The 24,445-nt window shown below is 36.1% G+C and overlaps 1 protein-coding gene across 1 annotated transcript in view; it reads right to left on the bottom strand.

Annotated features, from left to right (window-relative positions):
• Nucleotides 1-24,445, bottom strand: part of ZBTB20 (zinc finger and BTB domain containing 20) — a 135,245-nt gene that overhangs the window by 57,881 nt on the left and 52,919 nt on the right. The window contains exon 2 of the mRNA XM_049785767.1: nt 2,231-2,331. The gene's annotated coding sequence lies outside the window, so the exon portion shown is untranslated. The remainder of the gene's footprint in view (nt 1-2,230; nt 2,332-24,445) is intronic.

Below are 24,445 nucleotides of genomic sequence, written 5' to 3'. Positions count from 1 at the left end.
TATGGGGGAAGAAAGCTGAATGTAAGCCACATGACAGTAATGGTTTTAATTTATTTTGTTGCTGCTGAGTTCCTAGTTGTACAATGGTTCTTAGTACCATATAATACCAGTAAAAATTAGTTGATTAAGTATTCTCATCTGTGCTGTGTCGACACTACATATACATAAAACAGTCTTCTTATCACAACAATTCAGGTAAAGTGGATTGGATCAATGTGTAAGTGGTAAAAGAGTAGGAAATGAATTTAAATCTAGTACTATCTTTAACACCTCCAATCCTTAAGACCCTGCCCTGGGGATGTTGTCAACCAAAGAAAGAAACACATTTTTAGAATTAGGACACTTTATAAATAGTATGTGTACATTGTGTGTGTGTGTGTGTGTGTGTGTGTGTGTGTGTGTGTGTGTGTGTGTGTAGAAGGGGGTGGATACTCATCAGTGTTCAGGAATTACTCCTAGCTTAGTGCACAGGGTTGCTTCCAGCAGTGCTCAGGAGACCTTGTGGCACAGGTATCTAACCAGGGGTTAGCTGTATTCAAGGCAAGTGCCTTAACTCCTATACTTTTTGGCACCATTTTAAAATATTTTAATTATTGTCTTTTTACTCAACAAGTCTATTAGTGTTGTTCTCATTTCATCTATATATAAGAGAAAGCTTAGTTTCTGCAAAGCAGATATGGCAAAGATTAAAACTAAGTTTAAATACTTTCCAGGCCTGTGATATGTGAGAGCATAACAAGCTACACAGGTGAAAAGCTGCATATGTCAGAAACAAATGTTCACTGGTCAGCTTCTCAATAAATTTTAAATTCAAATTTCCAGATCTGAAGCTGCAATCTCTGAGCACAGAAAGAATGGGAAAGATGGTTTTCCTTCCCAAACAACACAAAAAATTTAAAACCAGTATCTCTCCTAGTATACTGTACTACTTGCACCAGCAAAACTAATCTATGATGACAATAAACTGAGAAAATTACCCAGATTTGGGAGTTTTTAAGGCATTCCTTACACTTGATGAATGAAGGGCTTTACCTAATTTTCTAGCCTGATTATAGAACAAATAAACTGCTTTTGGTCTCCTGTCAAGTTCTCAGACCATAATTCCTCAAATCTGTGACCCATTCTGGTCAGGCCCACGTATAACCTTTATCTCAGTGAGCATCCATTACAATTCAGGCAATTCAAAGAATGAAAGGTAAATGTAAAGAAAAAATAAAGCGAAGGACCAAAACTCTGGATTCAATGCCTTGGATCTGTTTTATACCAAATATCTAAAGACACAGAAAATAAGAAAGCAAAACACCTACTTTAAGCCTAAGAAAAGTGTTAGTCTTCCAGCTTTAGCATTTCCCAGTGACAGAGATATATGTAAAACACCATCCCATCACCTGCCTCAGACCTTATAGGAGAACTTTGTAGACACAATAAATAGAAGGAGTTCTTGTTTAAACGTGTATGACTAAATTATTTTGTAAGTATTGTCTACTCATAATCGACATTTCTGGCTTTTCTACTATCAATAAAAACATTTTGTTATTTGTTACTTTGAACATTGGTTAATGAGTACTTTATATTGGTCTTTCATCAGTATTCTCTTAGAGGCCTTTCCCAATTTTTTTTTTTTTGGCTTTGGCTTTGCAAAGCCTATACTTTTCCTGCATAAAATGCCTGACCAGACCAAATATCCAGAGTCATGCATCCAAAGAACTGGTGCAAACTGATGTAGAGGCCTGGACACAAAATGAAAGGAACCAAAAGTGTCAAGGCAAAGACACTGACCCCTCAGCATGACAGAGAGAAAAACTATAAGATACTGAGGTTTAGCTAAGACATTGAGGAGGAAAGCTGGGTCATACTGTTGACCAGCATAACAAAACATGACAAGTTGCAGTGAGATTTAACATAATGGCACAGCTAGGAATGAGAGGCAAAAGATCACACACGAGCTGCCATCGTTTCAGGTACAGCCTTAGATGTAAAGGCAGAACAATCTGGTCCCTGCAAAGAGTACTCAGATCCAGCTTAGCATAGTAATCCATAGAGAAGAAGCGATGCTGCAGTGAGGAGCTTCCCAGACTGGAAAGTGAGCTCTACAGTGGAAAGATCAGGACAGAGAGGAGAAGCCACCTAACATTTCCTCCATTTTTACAACTGTGTGCTGGCTGCTGTTGTTGTTTTGAATGAAGTAAAGAAAAATAAGAAGCCTTCACATTAGGCATAATGTACTCACAGTAGATTCCAAACAAATGGTGTCACTCTTCAGGTAAATCACTCCAAGACTTGGGCCTAGTGCAGATGTTCATTGGGGCAGGGAATAGAAAGAGGCTGCATCTAGAGTATTCAGAAAAAAAAATAAATAAATAAAGTGAGAATTGAAAACCAGGGAAGAAAGATTATAGAGAGTATTGTATAGGCCTCTTTTGCTGTATTTTCCTCTAATTTACTATCCAGTACTAAATCATCAACACCAAGCACCATCTTGAAGCCAACAGTTGATTTTTCAGTTTTGAGAAATAAGCTGAGATGGAGGATGAGCATGAGGGACAAAGTGTAGTATCCTTTGACTTTATCACTACAAACACTTCTTTCAGTTGAAGTTTCCACCTCTTTATTGCACAGTTTTGACTCATCTATAAATGTCCACTATATTTCTGAGTACTTACCTTTTCACTACACACCCCTACAGTCTCCATGGGTGACTCATCTTGGGGAGTTTAGTTTTATGAGCTATAGAAAGGATGATTATTTATCTCAGAGCTCCAAACCCAGAGGTATTTTCTAGCTCTTGCTCTTTAAGCTTGAGTTACCAATCACTTAACTTCTGAAAGTTTTCTCTCTTCCCATATGGAAGCACCATTTTATTTTTTATTTTTATTTATTTATTTTTTTGGCTTTATTTTTGGGCACACCTAGTGATGCTCAAGGGTTACTCCTGGCTATGCACTCAGAAATCGCTCCTGGTTTGGGGGACCATATGGGATGCTTGGGGATCGAACCGCTGTCCATTCTAGGTTAAGCTGCATGCAAGGCAAATTTCCTGCCACTTGCACCACTGCTCCGGCCCCTCAAACACCATTTTCTAACTTCCTCTAGACTTATTTTTTCTGCCTCCTTCACTGATTTCCCTTCTTTCCCCTGTTTTCTAAGTGCAACTAGTTCTCAATATTCTTTCCATACACTTTGCTTACACCTACTCCCATGACCTCAAACAAGCCCTTCTCCATACAAAACACCCACACTGTTATCTTTAATTCATGGTAGTTTATAATGCTTCAGATAAAAATCCTAGATAGCTACTAGTAATTGGCTATTAATTAAGTTGGTTCTTTGTTTACTAATTCAGCATTTATAGAGCATCTATTAGGCACTGGGAAAAAGAGAATAAGATAAGATGCTCCCATTTCTATCAAATATTGTAAAACATGATTTTTTCCCCAGAATGTTTAAAGTAGAATTCATTCTCTATGTTAATTCTCTAGCCTTCCCTCTTGGTACCATCAGATTTATCCAATAACTCGAACTCATAATTGTTTAGTCATCTTTAAACTCTTTACTTATATCCAATTAGCTGCCAAGTCCTGAATTTTTATTAGCTATATATTATAATTTTGTATGTATTATATGATGTATATATAATTATATATAGGTATGTACATATTTATTTGGGTTCAAAGCTCCCTAAAACTTCATAATATCCCATGTTTACAGTGATAAAGGTATCTTATTTTTGGAAATGGAGTGAAATTTAGATCCCATATCTAAGGAAAACTGAGTTTGCCAACTGAGCTAATCATGACATTTGAGAGTTGGACCTTCTAGTTCCATTCCTCACTTAGAAGAAAGGTAAAGGATTTGGGGATTGTGTCAAAATATGATTTAATGATTCGTGCCTCTGTAAAGAAGCTATTTAAAATACCTGAAAAGGTTTTAGTTTAGATAGCTTCCAATGGCAGAGCATTTGGAGATTTGGAAAGAGTGTGAAAACCTGGATAAAACATGGAGCTCTGTGCCCTTTCCTCATACTTTGCTCTATGAAGCTCTTCCATATGATGTTACCAAGTTATATTCTTTTTATCATGAGCAATAATCCAGAAAGTAAACCAATACTTTAGCAAGTGAAATACATTACTTTAACAGACAAATGAATTCAAAGGGCAGTAGGGCAGTGTGTGTATGTGTGTTTGTCTGTGTGTATTGGTCATTGGAATCTCTAATGTATTACCAATTGGTCAGACGTGGTAGGTAAAAACCACATGTCTAAGGAGGGAATTCTTGGAGTATTATATCTATAGGTGGGTAGAAGTTCAGAAGCATAGTGACAACCTGAGTTTGTAATGAAGACTAAAGAGGAGATGGATAATCTTTCAAGTATCATCCATACCTCTGGAATCAGAAATTATCTTCAGGTATAAATGTGTGTGTGTGTCAGAAATATGCTGAATTGTAGGACAGTTGATGTCTGTAGAGCTGTTTGATAAGAGAATCATTTTTATACACATTGGAAATTTAGTTCTCAGAATATCTGAATTAACACATGCTGGGGATCATAACAGAATTTAGCTCCTATAAACTCCTAACTGGCTTCATGTCATCCAGACTTTCTTGATCTCAAATCCATTATTTACACAAATACTACATTAACCTGTCTAAGACTCTTAACCAGAATCAGATGAAAAGTCCAACAGAATGTGTTCTAGGTGAAGAAAACAGATTCCCCAACTCCCAGACAAGAAGATTCAGTAGTTTTTACTTGACCCAAACAGCTTAATTCATTTAAATGTTAGCCTATAGAACTACAAGACTTCATCTAGCTCTGCCAGATGTACCAGAGGAAAAAAGCAGTTATATCATATTCATTTTTCTAGAATGGTGGAAGCAAAGACCATAGAAAAGCATGCATGATATAGGAAACAGCCACCTTAAAAACTGAGTAAGCTAAGAGCTCTCCCTTATTCTTCTAAAATCACCAAATGCTTGAACAGACCAGCAGACCAAAATGCCACCTGAGTTTCTGAGCTTCCTTCTTTCAGGCCCCTCACTTGTTACCATGAACGTTACATTGATAAAGGAAATCACCGATCACTGTGTCTAGTAACATAGATTAAAAATTATCTGATAATATATAAACCATTAGGTGATTAAATAAATGTCTAACATATCACTTAAATCGTGCATTCTATAATTAAAACAATTCCTCAGTCCTCAATTCTGCTGTTATGATGTTCCTTTAAGTTTTTGGCAAATTGTAAGCTATCTCCTAATTGTCTTCTGTCATTACACACACCTGAGGATCTATGAAACAAAATGCTGTATGCTAAGTTGCATTGCTGCAGTTTGGTAAAAGTCTTGGTGAAGGTGATGTCTGATTTTTTTCTATTTATCCCCTTCTAATACATCCCATCTCTAAGGCTTTCAGTTGTGATGCCACAAGATAATTTTAAATGGTATTTGGGGCCACACATTCTTTCTAGAATCTAGGAAGTTCTGTCTGCCTCTTAAATCATCACTGTATAGGGAAGCTGATTCTGAAATGCAACAAGCAAAATTGTTGTTTGTGTTAGAGGCATTGGAGGTGGCGGGTTATTTCCATGTCAGCAGGCTTTATTGTTGGTATCTCTGCAGCTCTGCCCTGGAAACCCTTACTTAGAGAACAGAACTGCTTTGTAACACATTGGCATATAACATGGCAAGGCATTATCTATGGAGGTCTCATTTTAGTATGTCCCTTCCCATTCACTGGATATCATACCAAGTCATTCTAAAATGACAGATGATTATTATGACAAAGCTTACAGAAAAAGATAATTGTCACAGTAACAGTTACTATTTATTAGAGATCTGAATTTTGCTACTAATTGAAATTTGTATTTTCATATGTAGGAACATTTTAATTAATATTTATTTATATTAGGGCCATAATCAGAAGCTACCCCTGATTTTGTGCTCATGAGTATTCCTGGCAGTGTTCAGGGAACAATGTGGAGCTAAGAACTAAAAGAACCCAGGTCTCCTGTCTGTGAAGCATGAACTGTCTATTGAGATATTGTCTCCAGTCCCTTTTAATGACATTATTAATTAATTTATTAATCCATTTATTTGTTTGAGGCCACACCTTGTCTGTACTCAGGACTTATTCCTAGCTCTGCATGCGGAGATCATTCCTGGCAGTGCTTGGGAGAACTCAGGGGATCTGGGGGCTCAGAGGATTAAACATGAGTAAGCAACATGCAACGCAAATATCCTACCTGATGTATTAACTCTCTAGCCCCTAAGTACTTTATTATTTAATCTTAATAACAGTTCTGGAATTGAGGTGTATATTAGTATATCTATTTAACAGTTGAGGAAAAATGAGATTCACAGAGCTCAAGTAATCAATTCATGTTAGAAAGTTATAGATAACGTGTCCATGTTTTAAACCCCCACTTCCTGATACTAAAGATGTAATTTTTTCTTACTGTACTAACAACTGTCCTAATAACATGGACACACATATAATTCTCTTTATCTTATCTGCGCAAGAAAGATGCATATGCTATGTCTATGTTGGTTCATAGCATTGAGAAAATAGAATAATTAGCTCCTCCAACTAGAAGAATTTAGGATCACAGACTTTAGGTGAAAGAACTCTTTAGGAAATTATAGTTTATATAAGTAGGGGTACTGAGAGATAGTACTGTGAATAGGATGTTTGCCTTGCACATGACTGACCTAGGTTTGATTTCTAGCATCCCATATTGTCTCCCAAGCACTGTCAGGAATACTTCCTGAGTGAAGGACCAGGAATAATTCCTAAGGATAGCCAGGTGTGTGGGTGGGTGTGTCCCCCACAAAAAAAGAGCCAAACTATAGATCGTATATATAATATATAATACAGTTATTTAATACAAGCAGATAAGGTTCTTGCCTTGCAGGTGGACAACCCAAATTTTATTTCTGGCACCATTTCAGCACTGCCTAGAGTAGAGATTCCTGAGCCAGAGTCAATAGTAAGCCAATAGTACAGTAAGTCAATAGTATAGCTGAGTATGACTTAACCCCCAACCCTACCCCCAAAAGGGTAAATATATGTCCTTCCTAGCTACTTTCTATTTGAAGATGATAATGTCTTATATTGGTCTTAAACTAAAAAACAAGTGAATCAATCACCCAGCATTTCTGATTCAGCATGTCTAGGATGGAGTCTATAATTCTGTTCTTTGAATAAGCTCCCAAATGATGGATGTTACTGATCTGGGTTCCATATTCCCTATGTCTTATACTTCCCTTCCTAATTAGGAATGTTTCTGAAGGGGCAATTCAAGTAACTAGCTTCGCTAACAGCTCAACAGCACAAACAGCTTCTGATTCTGGGCCACTTTGTCAGGTCATCAGGCATTAGACAGAATTCAAGGAGTTTCTGGCTGAGAGCACATTATGAAAAAATATCATTTCTAGATCCCCCAGGGCTTTTATACCCCATTGGAAATTAAAATAATAATGTCTCTAGCATGTACAGTTCCTATTTCTTACTTTATTGTTATTTTTAACAATAATTATCTGGTAATAATTCAAATAACACCTTTCCTCTGAGAAATTCAGTGAGCTTTACTAACCTTAATTGTCTAACAGCAATTCCCAGGTGTAGATAAAGATGTCTCAAAGATCACAGTAAATTTTAAATTGTTCCATTTCCCTCCTTTCTTCGCCCCAAATGTAGTGATGAATTAGTGGTGAGGGGTTACTAATTGGTAAAGACCAAAGATTGAATATCTTATAATCTGAGGCATAGGGAATTTTGTAAAGCAAGGGCAAACCTAAGCAATAATCAGCAGGGGTCTAGGAACAATAGCGGTGTGGGTGGCACCTTGCTTTGATGTAACCAACCCAGACTCTATAGCCGTACCACAGGTGGTTCTCCAAGCCCTCCAGGAGTGCCTTGAGCGTAGAACCAGGAATAAGCCCTAAGCACTGTTAGGGGTGGGGGAAAGAATGAGCAGAGAGGTGATTGTAGAGTACTGGACTATTGGTGAAAAAACAAACAAGGAAAAGTAAAAAAGCCCAAGATTAATTTTAGGATTAGAATTTTACTAAAAACAAAGTAAAAGCCTATAAATAAAATAGATTGCCTTGAATTTGTCATTTCCCCTCTTAGCAACTCAGTTCTTCCATTTATAAGAAAAGAAGGTAGAGTTTGTTTACTTAAGGGCCTTTAAAACTCTTAATAGTCTTCTAAGAAGAAAGATCTGGCAGTTCGTAGCTCATCAACCAGTTAAATCATATAAACTTTTAAAAATCTGTTTGATTTTTAACTTTTCAACTTTTAAATTAGACCAAATGAATTGCCAAGTCTGTGATTCTCCCCGCTTTTCTGGAAATGAGGCATTTCATGAACGAGGCTCTGAAGGAATGCTAGCTAGAAAATGAATCAGGAACCCCATCTTCACTTCTATGATGCTATCAAAATGTTCTGCTTAAACATTTTTTTTAGCTTTGATACCTACTAGCTAATATCCATGTCCAGAGGAAATAACTGATGGCTGAAGACCCCTGAGACTGGCTTGGCAGTAGAGGTCCCATTGTTTGTCATATTAAATCTATGTTCGTTTTTCTCCTAGAGACATTTTGATTCATCTTTGACAATTCATAAACTCTGCTAATATGAGTAGCATATCTCAGGAGCCTTATCAGTGTTATCAGGTACAACTGATTCTTTTATTTCATTTTTTTGGCTTCATGGTGTTTTTTTTTTTTCTTCTTCTGGTTTTAATGAATACCTAGTGATAAAACCCTTTCTCTAAGTTGTTGGACACTCAGAATCTTTTTGTCTGGAAAGCCTGCTGCACATTCTGGTTTTCAGGGTATTTTTTAAACTTACGTTTAGGATTCTAATATGAGCACAATTTATGGTTATAGCATTATAATATTCAGCTAGCTATGTTCTATCTGTGTTATTTGTACCTTGTCCTTTGCTCTGAGCAAATCTTATTACAATTTATGACTAAAAGAAAAACAAGTACATATGAATACCAAATATTAACCCAGAAAGCATATTCTGTTGCTGTCTCCAGAGCACCTCTCTTATTTTTCCTCATCAGTCCTTCAGATAATTTGGCTATCTTCACTCATACCTATGGCAACTTTACTGTGTGGCAGTTCTTGTTTTTGACATTTTCATACATTATTTCTCATAATTTCTCTTTAAAGGTAAAAAGTATAAACTCATAGATCATGATAAGAACTAGAGGAAATCAGAGGCCAAAGTGATATAGTATAGTGGTTAGTGATAGATAGTGCCTTGCACATGGTTGACCTGGGTTTGATCCCTGAAATCCCATATTGACTGTCAAGCCTGCCAGGAGTGATTCCTGAACTCAGAGCCAGAAGTAACCAACCTCTGAGCACTGCTGAGTGTGGTCCAAAACCAAAAAATACAAACAAAACAAACAAAAACTAAAAGAAATCAATGTAGGTCTTTCAGGCAAAGTTTTCCCATAGTACTTTGGGCACTATAGAAAAGTGCAAAGTACAAAGTCACTGACATCTCCCACCTTTATTAAACCTATGTTCATTTTGGGTCATCACCCAGACATAAACTAGACTCCTCATCATAACCCTGTAACACCTTCTTAAATTCACTTTTAATTTTCTCTAAAACGTGTAACTTTTAATTTAAAAATCTCATCATTCTTTCTAAACCTTATCTACTTTGGTTCTACTCTTAGCTCTCACCATCATTTCAAATAACAGTGTAAAGGCCTTACACTGAACTTCAAAAGTTAAAAATCTAAGTTGAGAAATTTCCTTTCATATTGCCTAACTCTTTGCAACTGGTCCATTATTAGCTCTCTGCTGGCTTTACTGACTATTTTTGTTGAGTATGGCTTTGCTTCATGATCTATTATTTTAAAACAGTTCTCAGAACCCCTCCAGATTTTCCTGATTCCTTCATTTTTTAACCAACATGGACTCTTCTTACTTACAACTTTTAATTATAAATCCATATTAACATTTACCACTCCCTCCCTCTCTTTGCATACAATGCACATGCTTGCTATCTGGTGTCCCTCAGCCTTACACAGTATCACTTCCAAGTACAAGTCTGTAGTAGTTTTCCTTAATATGTCCCCTTTTGATTATGGTGCAATGAGGATAGTTTTAGATTGGAAATCTTGACTCCTGTTTTAGTATGAAGAGCTGGCTCTTCGTGAAGTGCATAAGCATATCAGCTGTAACCTCTTCCTTCAATGCTACTAAATTTTTATTTTGATTCCTATTTTAGTATGAAGAGCTAGACCATGAAGTGCAATAAGCATATCAGTTGTAACCTCTTTCTTCAGTGCTACTAATTTTTTTTTCATTTTTTCTCAAGTTATAACACATAAACACACGTAAACACCTAAACACGTAAACACCTCCTTGTAAATATTTTCCTATCTTGGACATTATCCTCTCTGTTTCTGATATTTATCCTTCTGATTGCTCTAAGAAGTTATTTTCTTCTATGTAGTTGATGAGATATTTATCAATAATAGTACACTAGTGTGTTTTGCCATCAACTCCTGATGTTCAAAATCTTTCTAGATATTAAATTTAGAATTAGTTTTATAAAGTAATAGAATTTAATATATAATTCAAAAAAGTTTATTTTCAATAAAGTATAGGGAATGATTAATTTTATAAGTTTCTTTTGTAAATGTACATAACAGTGCTAATCCCAACATGTTCATCATAATGTACACAAGAATATTAAAGATGATGAACACCACAGAATTGTTCAAATGCATCAGATACAAAAACTTCCTTGTCCATTTCATTTTTTTTAGTGAAGCAATAAAAAGTAAAATGATGTCGGAGGAAGGAAAGAGACACATATTCAAGAGAGAACACAGCATCTTCAGAGAAGGAAAAGCTTCTTACCCTTTTCAACCAGAGCACTCATTAACCTAAGAATATGGTTAGGTAAAGAATGTTTAATAAAATTTTCCCAGTTCCAAACTATTTAACATAGGTACCTAAGTTCACTGAATCAGTCTGTAATCAAGGTGCTTAAATAAAGATATTATTGAGAGAACTATAAATAAATAAATAAATTTTCCACTACTAGTCACTTCCGTCTTCTCATAGAAATAACTTGGTTTTGAGCATGTCTGCAAAAAGTACCATAGAATGTGTCTAAGTCAGTGTTAAGAATTGCCAAGAATATTACCCTATTTTCAAAATGGGGTCATGCAGAAGAGAGATGCAAAAATGTTACTTTTTACATAAAATTAAATTGTTTATTTTTTATACAAAAGAAGTAACTAAATTTTATTTTGCAAAACTTTCCATTGTGCTCAGAAAACACTAGCCTTGACACAGTAACAAATGCAAACCACTCTTCACTTTTATTCTAGTAAATTTTCCAGGACAACACTAAAAAAGTATATGTTTCAAACATACCTGAGACTTTAGCTCATCTACTCAATCATCTTCCACAAAAATCCCAACAATTTAAAAGTACTTATTATTGTCACTTAAAATAAACCCTTTGATACATTATTATAATTTTTAACTAAGAACAATGCAGAATTTTTCTATTGTAGACATTTTATCATTATCCAGCTTCTTTCAGACATTACAAAATACAATCTATATTTATTTTAAAGTAAACACAAGTAAACATTCTCCTATATAGTTTTGTTTTGTTTTGTTTTGTTTTGTTTTGTTTTGTTTGTCGGTTCAGACCCGTTTGATGCTCAGGGGTTACTCCTGACTAAGCGCTTAGAAATTGCCCCTGGCTTGGGGGGACCATATGGGACGTCGGGGGATCGAACCCCGGTCCTTCCTTGGCTAGCGCTTGCAAGGCAGACACCTTACCTCTAGTGCCACCTCACCGGCCCCATAAATAGGTTTGGTTTTTTTTTTTTTTTTTTGGTTTTTGAGCCACACCCAGTAACGTCAGGGGTTACTCCTGGCTACGCGCTCAGAAGTTGCTCCTGGCTTGAGGGACCATATGGGACACCGGGGGATGGAACTGCTGTCCGTCCAAGGCTAGCTCAGGCAAGGCAGGCACCTTATCTGTAGCGCCACCCATAAATAGTTTTAAATTAACATTTTTATTTTTATACCATGTTTTAGTCCAGTAAGTCAGTAAAATATTTCACATACATTATTTTAATTAAATAAAACATGAAACTTCGACTTTTTGCTCTCACACAATAAAACTCCATGCCTAGGCGTCAAGATACCAAGAGACCTTGGCCATCAATATGAAGGATCCCATTAGGTCCTAATTTTAGATAATATCAAATCTGAAAAAAGTCAAAGCCCATTAATATCTGGTTTTTATATGCTCATCTGAGACTTACAACCTGCCCTGACCCTGTAGCTGATGTGGCAGTACAAGTTTTATGAAAAACATGGATTGTGTTGTTTGGCAGTTAAATGCTATGCTAGTGATAGCCAAGCTACCTTTACTACTCTAAGTTGATGTCTCCAAATTGATCAGAAGAGAGGGAAATTGTAATGTGACTTAAGGCAGTAGCACAATCCTTTGCCATTCTTCAAATGTTTGCTACACAGCAGAATAGTATATTCTGTATATCAGACACTGTGACAAGCAGTTAACCCTCACTCCAGTCTACCCAAGGCTTCCTTGTATAGGAAAATCATATCTTTTTTTCCATTGAGTTTCCACAATTTAATGATCAAGAATGGTAGGATTGAATGGTAAAGCATGATTCAACAATGAATTAACATTGGTAGGAAGGCATTTTTTCCAATGTCCTTTCATGGGTCCTTGGAAGTTCCTAGATTATTTGCTCTTCTCTTTGTTGTGAACTTATGCAAATTCTTATTCATACCTAAATACAGAATACCTAAATACAGAACTACCTTCGCTTTTTATTTTTATTTTATTCATACCTAAATACAGAACTACCTTCGCTTTTCTAGATTTAGTCTTTATTTTCCCTAAGCACATGATTGCAGTTGGGTTTCACTCATATAAAGAATACCCCTTTCACTAGTGCAACATTCTCATCACCAACGCCCCCAATCTCCTTCCCTCTCCACCTGTATTCAAGATAGGCATAAGATAAGATAAGATAAGATTCTATTTAGCAATGAGAGGATTAAGAGGAATAGTACTGCTGAATCTTAAAATCAGGATTTTCAGTAGAAAAATCAGCCTTTGCCACACACTCACCCATCAAATATAATGGTTACCAACAAACTATGAGACACATATAAAACCAGAATACTAGATGGAGACTTTTTTACTGCATCTGGTAATAAGAGCAAGAAAGCTGCATGATCAGAGTCACAGTGAAGTCCCTTTTCTGACCCTTATATAAGCATGGCAGGGAATCAATGCACGGCATAATTACATTCTTGTTGAAAAAAAGTACCACCTGTAAAAGGGTATTGATTAATAATTTGTGCTTTGCCTTTCTCATACGTCTGAAGGCTAAAATAAACTGATACACATGGGAGGGCTTTGAATTCCATAAAATACTGAATCAGTGTGATCTTAAAGAGTGACTATGAGAGAATCAAAAAAAAAAAAAAAAAAAAAAAAAAGGTCTCATGTGGGCCTGTGAAAGTTGACAGCCAGTCCACTTTCATTGAGATTTTTTAGCAAAAGCTGTGATAAAGCACTGGCACTAAATCAACTTCCACTTCCTCCTCTCCCTTTGCAGCATGTTTCATTCAGGGCATCATCAGCTGAGCAAAGTTACTTGATGGGCAAAGCAAATATCCAAGTTCCTACCATTCTGATAGGAGTTAAGACTTCTAAACAACAGTGTAGCTGGCAATCCTTTCCTGTTCCTGTAGGTGTTTGTGAAATACAGGGGAGATTCCTAGGAAAAAAGCAACAGCTGAGGAGAGAAGTCAGACCTCACTGCTCCCAAGGCCCATTTTTCTCTTACACACAGCTTCTGCCCACATAATTTCCTTTAGGAGTCCCAGGAGACAGAAAAGACCAGAATTAGCAGGAGCCTCCTTTCCTGATAACCCAAGTGCTCTGCTTGAAAGGCAAAAGATATCAGCAGAATAGCTGTACCAAGTCGGCATTGATTTCTCCAGCCTTTGTCTGTGTCTGGTTTCTGTCTCGGTTAGAGGTGGTTACTGTTACTACAAGCAGCATGAATCATGTCTCTGTTAAAAAAAACAGAGCTTCAATTGTCTTACATAATCCCTAGAACTGAATGTCTAACAATAGCAAGCCATTTACAGGTAGGGAGTCTGTCTTCCTCCCAGACACATATATACTCACTCACTCACTCACTCACTCACTCACTCACTCACTCACTCACTCACTCACTCACTCACTCACTCACTCACTTCATCACACACTTTCTGACTCCTCCCTCTCTCTCTCTCTCTCTCTCTCTCTCTCTCTCTCTCTCTCTCTCTCTCTCTCTCTCTCTCTCTCTCTCTCTCTCTCCTTTCAGAGTAATGTGAGGTAGTCAAGGAGGATGCAGAATGAGAAAGGGGACAACAAACACAGTTGATCCATTTTATAATTTTTTGGGGAGGAGAAGACTACACCCTGTAGTGCTCAGGGCTTACTCCTGAATCGGCACTCACGAATCACCCCTAGTAGGGGCTCAGGGAACCATCTGCCAGGGTGAAAATCAGGTTGGTTATGTGCATGTGCTCTACCTGCTGTACTAACACTCTAGCACACACACATACATACACACACATTTTTTTAAATTTTATATTCTAGTGAAATAATATGCAACACAAGGGCCTGATAGCCAACATTAACTGAGCAAATAAACTGTAGAAAACAAATGCTCTTCAAACTATTTAAAATGGGGAAAAAAACCCCCCGAGAGATATAACCAAGAGACACGTTCTGGCACTCTTGTCAAGCCAACGAGGATTGATGTAGTGGGTAGAAGGTGGAGTAAAGTAAATTGAGAGGAGTGATGTGGGAGGATGTAAGAGAAAAAGGGAGGGAAGGATAGATAGAGAGGACTTTTGGCTACCATTATTATATAATTATTATATAATAAGTGAAAAGGAAAATATAATAATAAGATAAGATGAAAATGACAAGAACCATAAAGGTAGGTTGTTCCTTAAATTTTACTTTTGGTTGAGGAAAAAGTTAAATGGAAAAAAGAAATACAAACTGTAACATGGATGCCTCTATTTTCCCATGACCTTATCATGGCAATCCTAAAAAAATTGGATGATATATATTTTGATATATGTTTTGATACACATTCCCAGGAATATAACAGATCTGCATAGCATGGAAATTGGAACTGGGAGGATTTTATGGAAACATACAATTGTCCAATATATCCTGTTATTCATCTGGATCTCAGAAGGAAAACTTGATTCTCTTTTTTGATGGTTGAATAGCATGAAACAATGACCTAGCCTAGTTATAATCAAAAGATGTTCTTGGGCACAACATTTTAAAAACCAGCCTCTGAGACATTCTTGTTCTTCAATTGTACAAGAATATAAAAAGGAATGTAGATATAGTTCTATGTCAAAACAATTTTATTACTTCAAAATAGGACTTCTCCTACCTAAGAGGTTTTCTCTTTAGAATATTCTTCAAATATGTAAGCAAAAGAATTTTGAACAGACGGAAAGGTGATAAGAGCAAACTTTTCTTTAAAGGGAAAAAGGTGGAGGAAGAATTAACTAATGCCCCATCATCCCACCTGTAAAGGAGTTGAAGTTTATAAGAGAACTGCTACAGTTTTCTGAGGAGATTTGCTCTGTATTGCCATAGAATATGGTTTCCCAAAGAAATTAATTCTATGTTTTCCTTACAAATATACAAATATGGAACAGTATAACAATGATGATAGGACCAAAATAATAAAACGAGGCTCATGGGTTAGACTATTCTGCTTAGTTTTTGCAATTTATGAATTAACATTTTTTAGAGTTGCTGTGCTGTGGACTAAATGTCTTAATAAATACAGTCATGAGACATCAGTTTCACAAAAGGCTGTCCTCTATTGTGAATTTAGTTACCAAATAATTTCTTCAGCAGATATATTCTCAAGATCAGAGTTACCTATGTATCTGTGAGATGACACCTGCCTGAAATTTCAGTATTTTTTCTCGGCAGTATGGCTAACATCTGAGTCAGGACAAGGTGAGCCAGACAGATTTAAAATGTAGAAGCAAAGATAGGTAGTACAAGGGTTATTGCCTTATATAGTTGACCCTGATTCCATCCCTGGCTTTGAATATGTTCCCCTGAGCACTGCCATAAATGATACCTGAGCACAAAGCTAAGAGTAACCCTTGAGCTCTTGATGCACTTGCTAGTTATGGTCTAAATCCTCCTTACCCCTCAATAAATGTAAAAGTGAATTATTATATATTTTTTCACATTGCAACAATAAGTGTTTCAAAGTTGAAGTTGACAGGTGAGTCATAATAACTATACGTGGTGGTACAACAAAACATAGTATTATATCAGAAACATAGAGTTTCCAAATGACAGATTTTCTTTCTTTCTTTTTTTTTTTTAAAGAGAAGTGGTGGGTGAAGGCTTTAACCACCTTTCAATAAACACTTGTTGAATGCCAACTGTCAATGATTGACTTGTACTCCACAGAAAGAAGCTGGGACTATAATATACTCTTGTCGTGATCATCTCTCACACTGAGAAAAGTGAAACTCAAGTACAGTTCTTACCTAACATGACAGAAATAATCGGTACAAGGTAACAGGTTCTGCTGGTGATAGCTGGAACTGGTACTCCAAATGGCAGGTATTGCAGTTTAAGAACATCCAGAGCACATTTATATAGTGTAGATCTTATCTGAACTCTAGAAACCCAGAAAAGTCCCAAATATGATCGCTGAGTTTTAAAGTAATCATAGGACTCTTATTAAGATATCCATGTTCTCCTAGTGAGTTTTTTTGTATATGCAGAACAGTTAGAATTCTTCTGAGAACAAATTCTGAATTTCAGAATCATTTCTGAGAATCCAATAACTTGTAATGATAAAATAAACTTTGGCTCAAAGCAATTGATTGAGAAACTAGTTGACAATCAAGATATGCAAAAAAAAACTCTGGAGGTGGGAGGAGGGGAAAGGAAAAGTCAAAAGAATTCTCTAAAATAATCACAGAGAAACTGAAGAAATGATTGGATGATTAGTGAGAAGAACAGAGACACTAGTCATGTTAGTTCAGTTCAATGACCTGGCAAGCCATGAAACATTTCCCAAGTTTCACTTTTGTCATATAATAAAACACAAGTAAGAAATTAGATGCCTTTAAGATTCTTTCCAATTAGAGCATTTGATTATGACATTTTTAAAGTAAAAACCAATGACAGTAATTGTCTCTTCCTCCTTTTGGTAAACACATTTCTTCTGATTTTTGCCTATATTGGTTCATATTAATGAACACCAAACTTATTTATCCTAATATACATAGGAAAAATAATAGAGTAATAATTCACATTCCCCCCATTATTCTAAATCAGTGTCTCCTTTCAGATAAAACTTAAAATGTCTACCATAGAAACACAGGCTCATTCTGATGGTCACAAAGGTGCTTACTCATGCTTGACAAAGGATCTCCCTCATTTGTGCTCATGCAAGCTTGCCTGATTGGGTTATTTCTATATTTACATATGACTATTTTTTCCTCTTAAAACTTGTTTATGAAATCCCTAGGAAGCATAAAGCTACTCCCTCAAAAAAAAATAAAGCCAAATAAAACAAAACAGTTAAAATAATTTACTTCAGTTAAAAATCAGTGTAAGAAAACATTCAAGGAAAAAAATGCCTTTAAAAATACTCCTGTATGAGGCTGGAGTGGTTGCTCAAGCGGTAGGGAATCTGCCTTGCATGTGCTAACCTAGGACAGACCGAGGTTCAATCCCATGTCCCATATGGTCCCCCAAGCCAGGAAAGATTTCTGAGAGAATAGCTTCAGTATCACCCTGAGCGTCACCACGTGTGGCCCAAAAACCAAAAGAAAAAAAATACTCCTTATCTTAGGGGGAAGAAAATAAGTAAAATACTCTTATCAGTGACTGTTTCACATGAAGTTATTGCTTTTTATTTTTATATAGACTGTTACATGTTGGGTTTATAATTTAGAATATGAACATGGATATTTCTCCCTGTATTATTCATAGCTATGAAATCAAGAAGGCCCAGAGTTTGCTGAGTCAGCTTTATACAGACTAAGGAGCCACACAGAAAAAACCCAATACCTGGAACTTATATCATATCCTGACTAGAAACTCTGATTACTCATGACTTGCTCTTTTCCATCTCTGTCCTGTTCCTGTACTGGTTTAAAGCCCTGCTCCTAGAATGCCCTCCATTTGTCTTCCTTTACTTCTCAAAATTCCCCCTGTTTTAACACTTTCTGAATGATAGCCCCTTTCTAAAAAGCAACTTGGATTGATCCAGAGATAATTTTTCATGGCCAGCAAGTGATAATTAGCCTGTATGATAACTGAAGTTACTGAGAATATATATCTGGGAAATGTTCAGATAAAACAAGAGAAGATTGTTATAAGTTTCTGGGTTTATATAAAACAATACTAGCTAGATTTGAGAATAGGCCCAATATAGAGGTTGTGGTACATAAAAGAAAAGTTATAAAGTTGTAGTCTTCTAGATAAGGAATGATTTACAATGATCTGACTTCTTTTGTTTCCCCCTTAGTTTTTAGGACATACCAACCAGTGCTCAGGAGTTATTTCTGGTGCTCAGGGGTTATACCTGGGGACCATATGTGATGCTGGGTATCGAACCTGGGTTTACCACCTACAAAGCAAATGCCCTACCTGCTCTGCTATTCTCTGGTGCCTCTCTCTCTTTAATAAAGGAAAGAGATACTTTTTATTTTTTATATTTTATTAATTTTGATTTTTAATTATGAGAACAAAGATGAAAAGAAAAAGGACAAGGTAAAGTTACAGTGGAAGGACAATCACCCATAAATAGAATTCTCAGTAGTCCCATTGCTGATATCTTAACTTTGAACTTTCAGCCAAAGAACATTAAGAAAAATAAAACAGAACCCATGTACAATTACTTTGTCCCTCAAGCCCCCAGATTGTAGTACATATTTCTTAGCAGCACACAAAGCCATAAAACTTATGTAACTCCTTAAACATTGAAGGCAAAGTACTTTTTTACATTTCCATGTACATGCATATTAGTTTAAGTTAACCTCAAAAGTTTAAGTGGGTTGCTTTTCTTTAGGATTAGAGTCAAAGGAGCACAGTAAAAATGGTGTTAAAGTGGCAATTATTGTTTGCATAGGCCCACCAAAATATGAGGGACATGGAAAGGAAAAGCATTGACCTAAATACAAGGAGACCCTACCCCTTAAGTTTCCTGGCATAAGACCAACTCTAGGCTCCAGGCAAACTAGTTTGTCCAATCCAGGTCATTGTCTGTAGTGCCAATACACTTTTATTTTTCACACAGTCTCTGTTGTTGGTATCATGTTTCTGTATTAAAGATCCTGGAATCTGCATATCTTACATTGCAGTCAGGAAGGTGCAGAGCATCCTCTCGTTTCACCTCACAATTAAAGGGCAATGCAGAGAACCCTGTCCTGTAAGCAGGTCGTTGTTGTTGTCAAGTCTTCTTAGTGTTAAGGGAAGTCTCTTTTGAGTAGGTCAATGTCAGAGCAGTGGTAGGGTTTTCCCTGGTAGAGGATTGCTTCCCCAGGTGTTGTTATAAAAAAACCTTGGATGTTTCGCAGATAGCTTCCCTGGTTCAGGGGTGAATGGAGGATGCCCATTCTTCTGAGGCCTGTGCCAGGTCATTATATCAATGTTCAGGGTGTAAGGTCCCATTGCACTACAAGATTTGTGTATTCCAATCTCTATTAGATAAGAACTTATTTGTATGTATAGTATTTTCCCATTTTAATGTGCCTATGCAAACAAGAAACAATGCCACGTGGCATTATCGGCGCATATGGGGGCCATAAGAACAAGTCCAACAATCCCCATGACATGGTTCAATCATAAGCATTAAACTGAGGGACTCTTCCACCAAAATTCCTTATTGAACAGCTCACAAAGGGAAGACAAGATAAAAAGTGGGTAGAATCTTCACGGTGAAAAATTAATAAAGGAAAGAGATATTTTTAAAAAAGAATTTGGCACTTTGGATACTGCAACATACAGTACTGCAAAATTATACTGTTTTAAATTTAAAGTTAAAAAGTCAAGATAGTGGGGAATATAGAGGACATAGCAAAATTAACAAAGAAAAATATGGTTTATTTTTCTTCAAATATAGAAATGTGTTTATAATATACCTCCAGACCTTCTTGGAGTGGTTGGTCAAACCATGTGCTTTGATAAAGTCTGATAGTACCTATCTGGGCTGAAGTGATGGGACATAGTATATTATGATACTAAAAGATGGAATGAAGCTCAGACATGCTGGATGCTGTACTATATGTATATGATTTTATTTATGTGTATATTTTTAAATCTATATATACAAACATATATATTTGTATGATGTTTGGCAACCTCACTCATGATATTCCTGTGAAGTAGGCATGTGGTAAACATAATTAGCCCATTAAACAGATGGTAGGGCTCTGGCATATCTCACCATATTCTAAAATGGTGGAGCTGTGAGCTGGGACTGGAGAGAGTGTAGCTTAATGTACAGTTAACTGCAAATCTCTGTGAATTGCTACTTTCCTAAAGACAATCTGGGTAGGCTGAATTTGGCTGAGAACTAGGAATGGTTTAGGAAGCTTTAAAAATATACAAGGGGACAACTTTTCACATTCATTCAGATATAGTATCTTCATTTTTACTTACTAGAGACTTTTTTTTTTTGAGAAACAGTTTTTTATCTTAACTCATCTGTGTTCCAAGCAAACTTCCAAGTTGCAGAGCAGATTTAAAAAAAAATTACATGCCAAGTGGAAATGCTGGGTAAATGTTACTTTTAAAATTGTCTTAACAAAGTGCACTACTGAAAAAGATAAAGTGAAAAGAGGTTTAGTACCATAAACATAAACACATAGTTGTTAGTGTAGCAGAGTAGACAGATATATGCCGAAATGTATAGATGAACTTTTACCTGGTTGAAATATGTGGCCATGTTACATTACTACACCATGTTATAGCTGGCTTCATAGGATCTGAAATGAAAGTTTCTGCTCAATTCTTTGTCACTTGAAATAGTGGTGCTAGCAGAAGTGAAAGAGTTATTAAAGTTAAGGCTTGAATTTTACAAATGTATTTGAACTGGCTTCAAGAAGACATGAAACATCAATACATCTGGAGAATAAAACTTGCAATTGACTGTTCTTTACCATCTGGTCTCAAGAACATTTTCTGCTTGGAAGTTGCATAAGCAATGAAAAAACACACACAAACAACTTCCTGTACCATGTTTTTGGTCACTTATAATGACGCATTACAAAGCAAACCAGCTAAATATGAGCAACTGTGCCTTAGTCCAGATGACAACATATATTATAAAACTATCAGTGACAGAGAACATCTTTATTTTAAGTGATCAGGACCTGGAAAAATATTTAAAAACAAATATTCTTCTTTCTAAGGTGTTTGTTTTGAATCATTTTCATTAGTCTCATTTTCAATGTCCCTACAAAATCATTTCTAACCTTTTCCAAATTAAAAAAAATTCAAAAGCCATATTGCTATCTAAAGCAAGAAGATTTTATTTCTACACTTTTTAGCAAAAATATTTTACATAATCTTTATTATTATTATTATCTTTTTTTTTTTTTTTGGTTTTTGGGTCACGCCCAGCAGTGCTCAGGCTCTGTGCTCAGAAATCACTTGTGGCAGCCTCAGGGGCCATACGGGATGCTGGGAATCAAACCACCATCTCTTGGGTTAGTCACGTACAAGGCAAATGCCAACCGATGTGCCATCTCTCTGGCTCGTTTTTACATATTCTTATCTGTTGTAATAGTATATGTGGATATCATTTACATTCCCCCTACCTCATGATAAAGGGTCATCCATAAATGTCATTAGTTTATATTTTTCAATAATATCTTCCCTGTTCATTTGAGAATCATCCTTGGCCCTCACTGCTCAGAGTTGCAATTCTGTCCATGACTGGAGCTCAAGGTATCATTTTTCCGTTTTTTGTTTGTTTTCAACCTTCCAACTTTCTATGCTAGATGGATTTTCTAGTTTGCTTTAAACTGGAAAGTCAGATAAATAAGTATTTCAGAAACACTACTGTTTAAAAGCCAGGTCTGGTCAAAGACTTTGGGTTCTTCATTTGGACGTTTGAAGGTTTTTCATTTACATTTTGCTCCAAGTTGTTATTCAGGAATTTGAACTGCCAGAAATCAGACTTCAAGATATCATTGTGTAGCACAGGGCATGGCACTATATGCTCTTTCCCTGCAAGAGCTCTCATTTTCAAAGGTGTTTCCCGACAGTCCATTCTTGATTACTTTATTAAGTCCATTCTTTTTCATCCCTTTGAGGTAATCTTAGCTACAGAGATAGCACTGGGATGTAGGGAATAGCAAAATTTTTTAGGATGAAATGAGGAAAATATTGATTTCTTACAGATAGGAACAAAAGTACATATTGACAAGTTATAAAATTTCTGGACTTCCATTTTCCCTCACCAAGATTTTGAACAGGGCTCTGCCCTTACTGAATATTAGAAAAATATTTTAGTAAAATTATTTATATTAATTTAATACTAACTTTAGTATTCATGAAGTAATAGGTAATATCTGATTCTTTTTGCACCCTTTTTTGGGGGGGGGGTTTGGGCCTTACCCTGTGACACTCAGGGGGGACCATATGGGACACCAAGGGAATGAACTGTGATCCATCATAGGCTAGCTGAGGGCAAGGCAGACGCCTTATCCCTTGTGCCACCGCTCCGACCCCTTTTTCCACCCTTTCTCACAAAAAGAAAACCAGCATAATTCACAACAATCTGTGATAGTTAAGATGACTGAAATTTAAACTGGACATTTTGTCTTGTCTCAGAAATAGGATTTAAAAATGAACACTATAATGTTAAAGATTTCTAGAGAGCAAAGAGTTAACTATGTTTGACATAAGAGAAGTGGAAACCTTAAAACTAAAATTGCACAATCTAATAAGTGACTGATAATTAATTTTGAAGTCAGAGTTCATGAAACTCTGTCTTAACCCTTTAAAATTTCAGTTTAAGATATATAAAAATATCCCATGATTCATACTTTTAGCTAATGCAGATTTATCATCTCTTTCCAAGATTTTTGAGGTAGTGAAGTTTTACAATGCCAAACATCCTTAGCTTCCTTCGAATAATTTTTTCTACTTTTCAATTTACTTGTTAATATTTATACTGTGATTATGTGATAAAATACTATGTAAGTTATTATTAGATATTGGCTAATTTGTGATAAAGAGAGTTTTCAAGAAAGTATCCATCTTTTAGCATCCAAGTTCACTGCAGATGAAAGAAGTAATTCAGGCATAAAATGTTCTACTATTTTTTCACAATAATATTTGAGGGCATGGTTAATGAGTTCTAAAATTCATTCACAACATCACCAATCTTTTAGGAATCTCATAAACTTGCATGACCTTTCATAATCATGAGAGGAAAAACCTTGACAAAATTAGAACCGGTTATTATGCCCGCTCTTCCTTTCTTTTAGTTATTTACTTTTTTTTAAGGGTGGAGTATTGAAACAATCGAAGGACTCCATGCTCTATGTTTTTGAATTTCATAGAAGACTAACGATTGAATAATTTTCTCACATCTCTGTTTGCATTTTCACAGTCTAGCTGCATTGATTTGTGTCTCATAAGTAGACATTTCCTTTGTTGGTTACAAATCAATGCTATAGAACAAACCTGCTAGCATATTACCACCTCCCCCCACCTTGCAGTTTTCAAAACAAAGCAGTTTCCTTTTAAAATTTTAATATCATTGAGTGCTAATATACTAAAAGAAAAGAAACCCCACTGCCACCCCCCCAAAGGGAAAAAAAAAAAAAGAAAAGCACCAAAAATGTGGGAAAAGCAGCTCCTCCCTATCCAAGCTGGTCTCTGCTTCTTTGGCACTACTTAAAGCAGAAGCCTGCCTAGTGGGAGAGAAGGGCTCTGCTGCCAGCCGCTCCTGGAGTGCTCTTACTAACCCAATTAAGGTCTATGCCTTCATACATCACAAGACTGCACAAAGTAACACACTGTGATGTCACCGTCAGATATGATTTCACTGCAGGAAAAAGCCAAAAAGGCAGAAAAGGTTGCATGTATTTGACTTTCATTCCAATCTTCTAAGAGGGGTTAACAGGAAAGATAATCTTTTTTTTTCAAGATTAAAAAAAAAAAAAAGCACCAGCTTCTCATATGAATGTGCAAACTGCTCTGAAGATACCCCAGCATTTTTACCCCAAGTGGATAGGTATGAATAAGGAAGTACAAAGAAGTATTTTCATCAGTTTGAATGCTCTTGCTTGACACTTAGCTACAGGTACAAAGTAA

Source organism: Suncus etruscus, chromosome 13 (assembly GCF_024139225.1).
Source record: "Suncus etruscus isolate mSunEtr1 chromosome 13, mSunEtr1.pri.cur, whole genome shotgun sequence".
Lineage (NCBI taxonomy): Eukaryota > Metazoa > Chordata > Mammalia > Eulipotyphla > Soricidae > Suncus > Suncus etruscus.
Note: the sequence above shows the minus strand (reverse complement) of the source record. Positions and strands in the feature narration are given on the sequence as shown.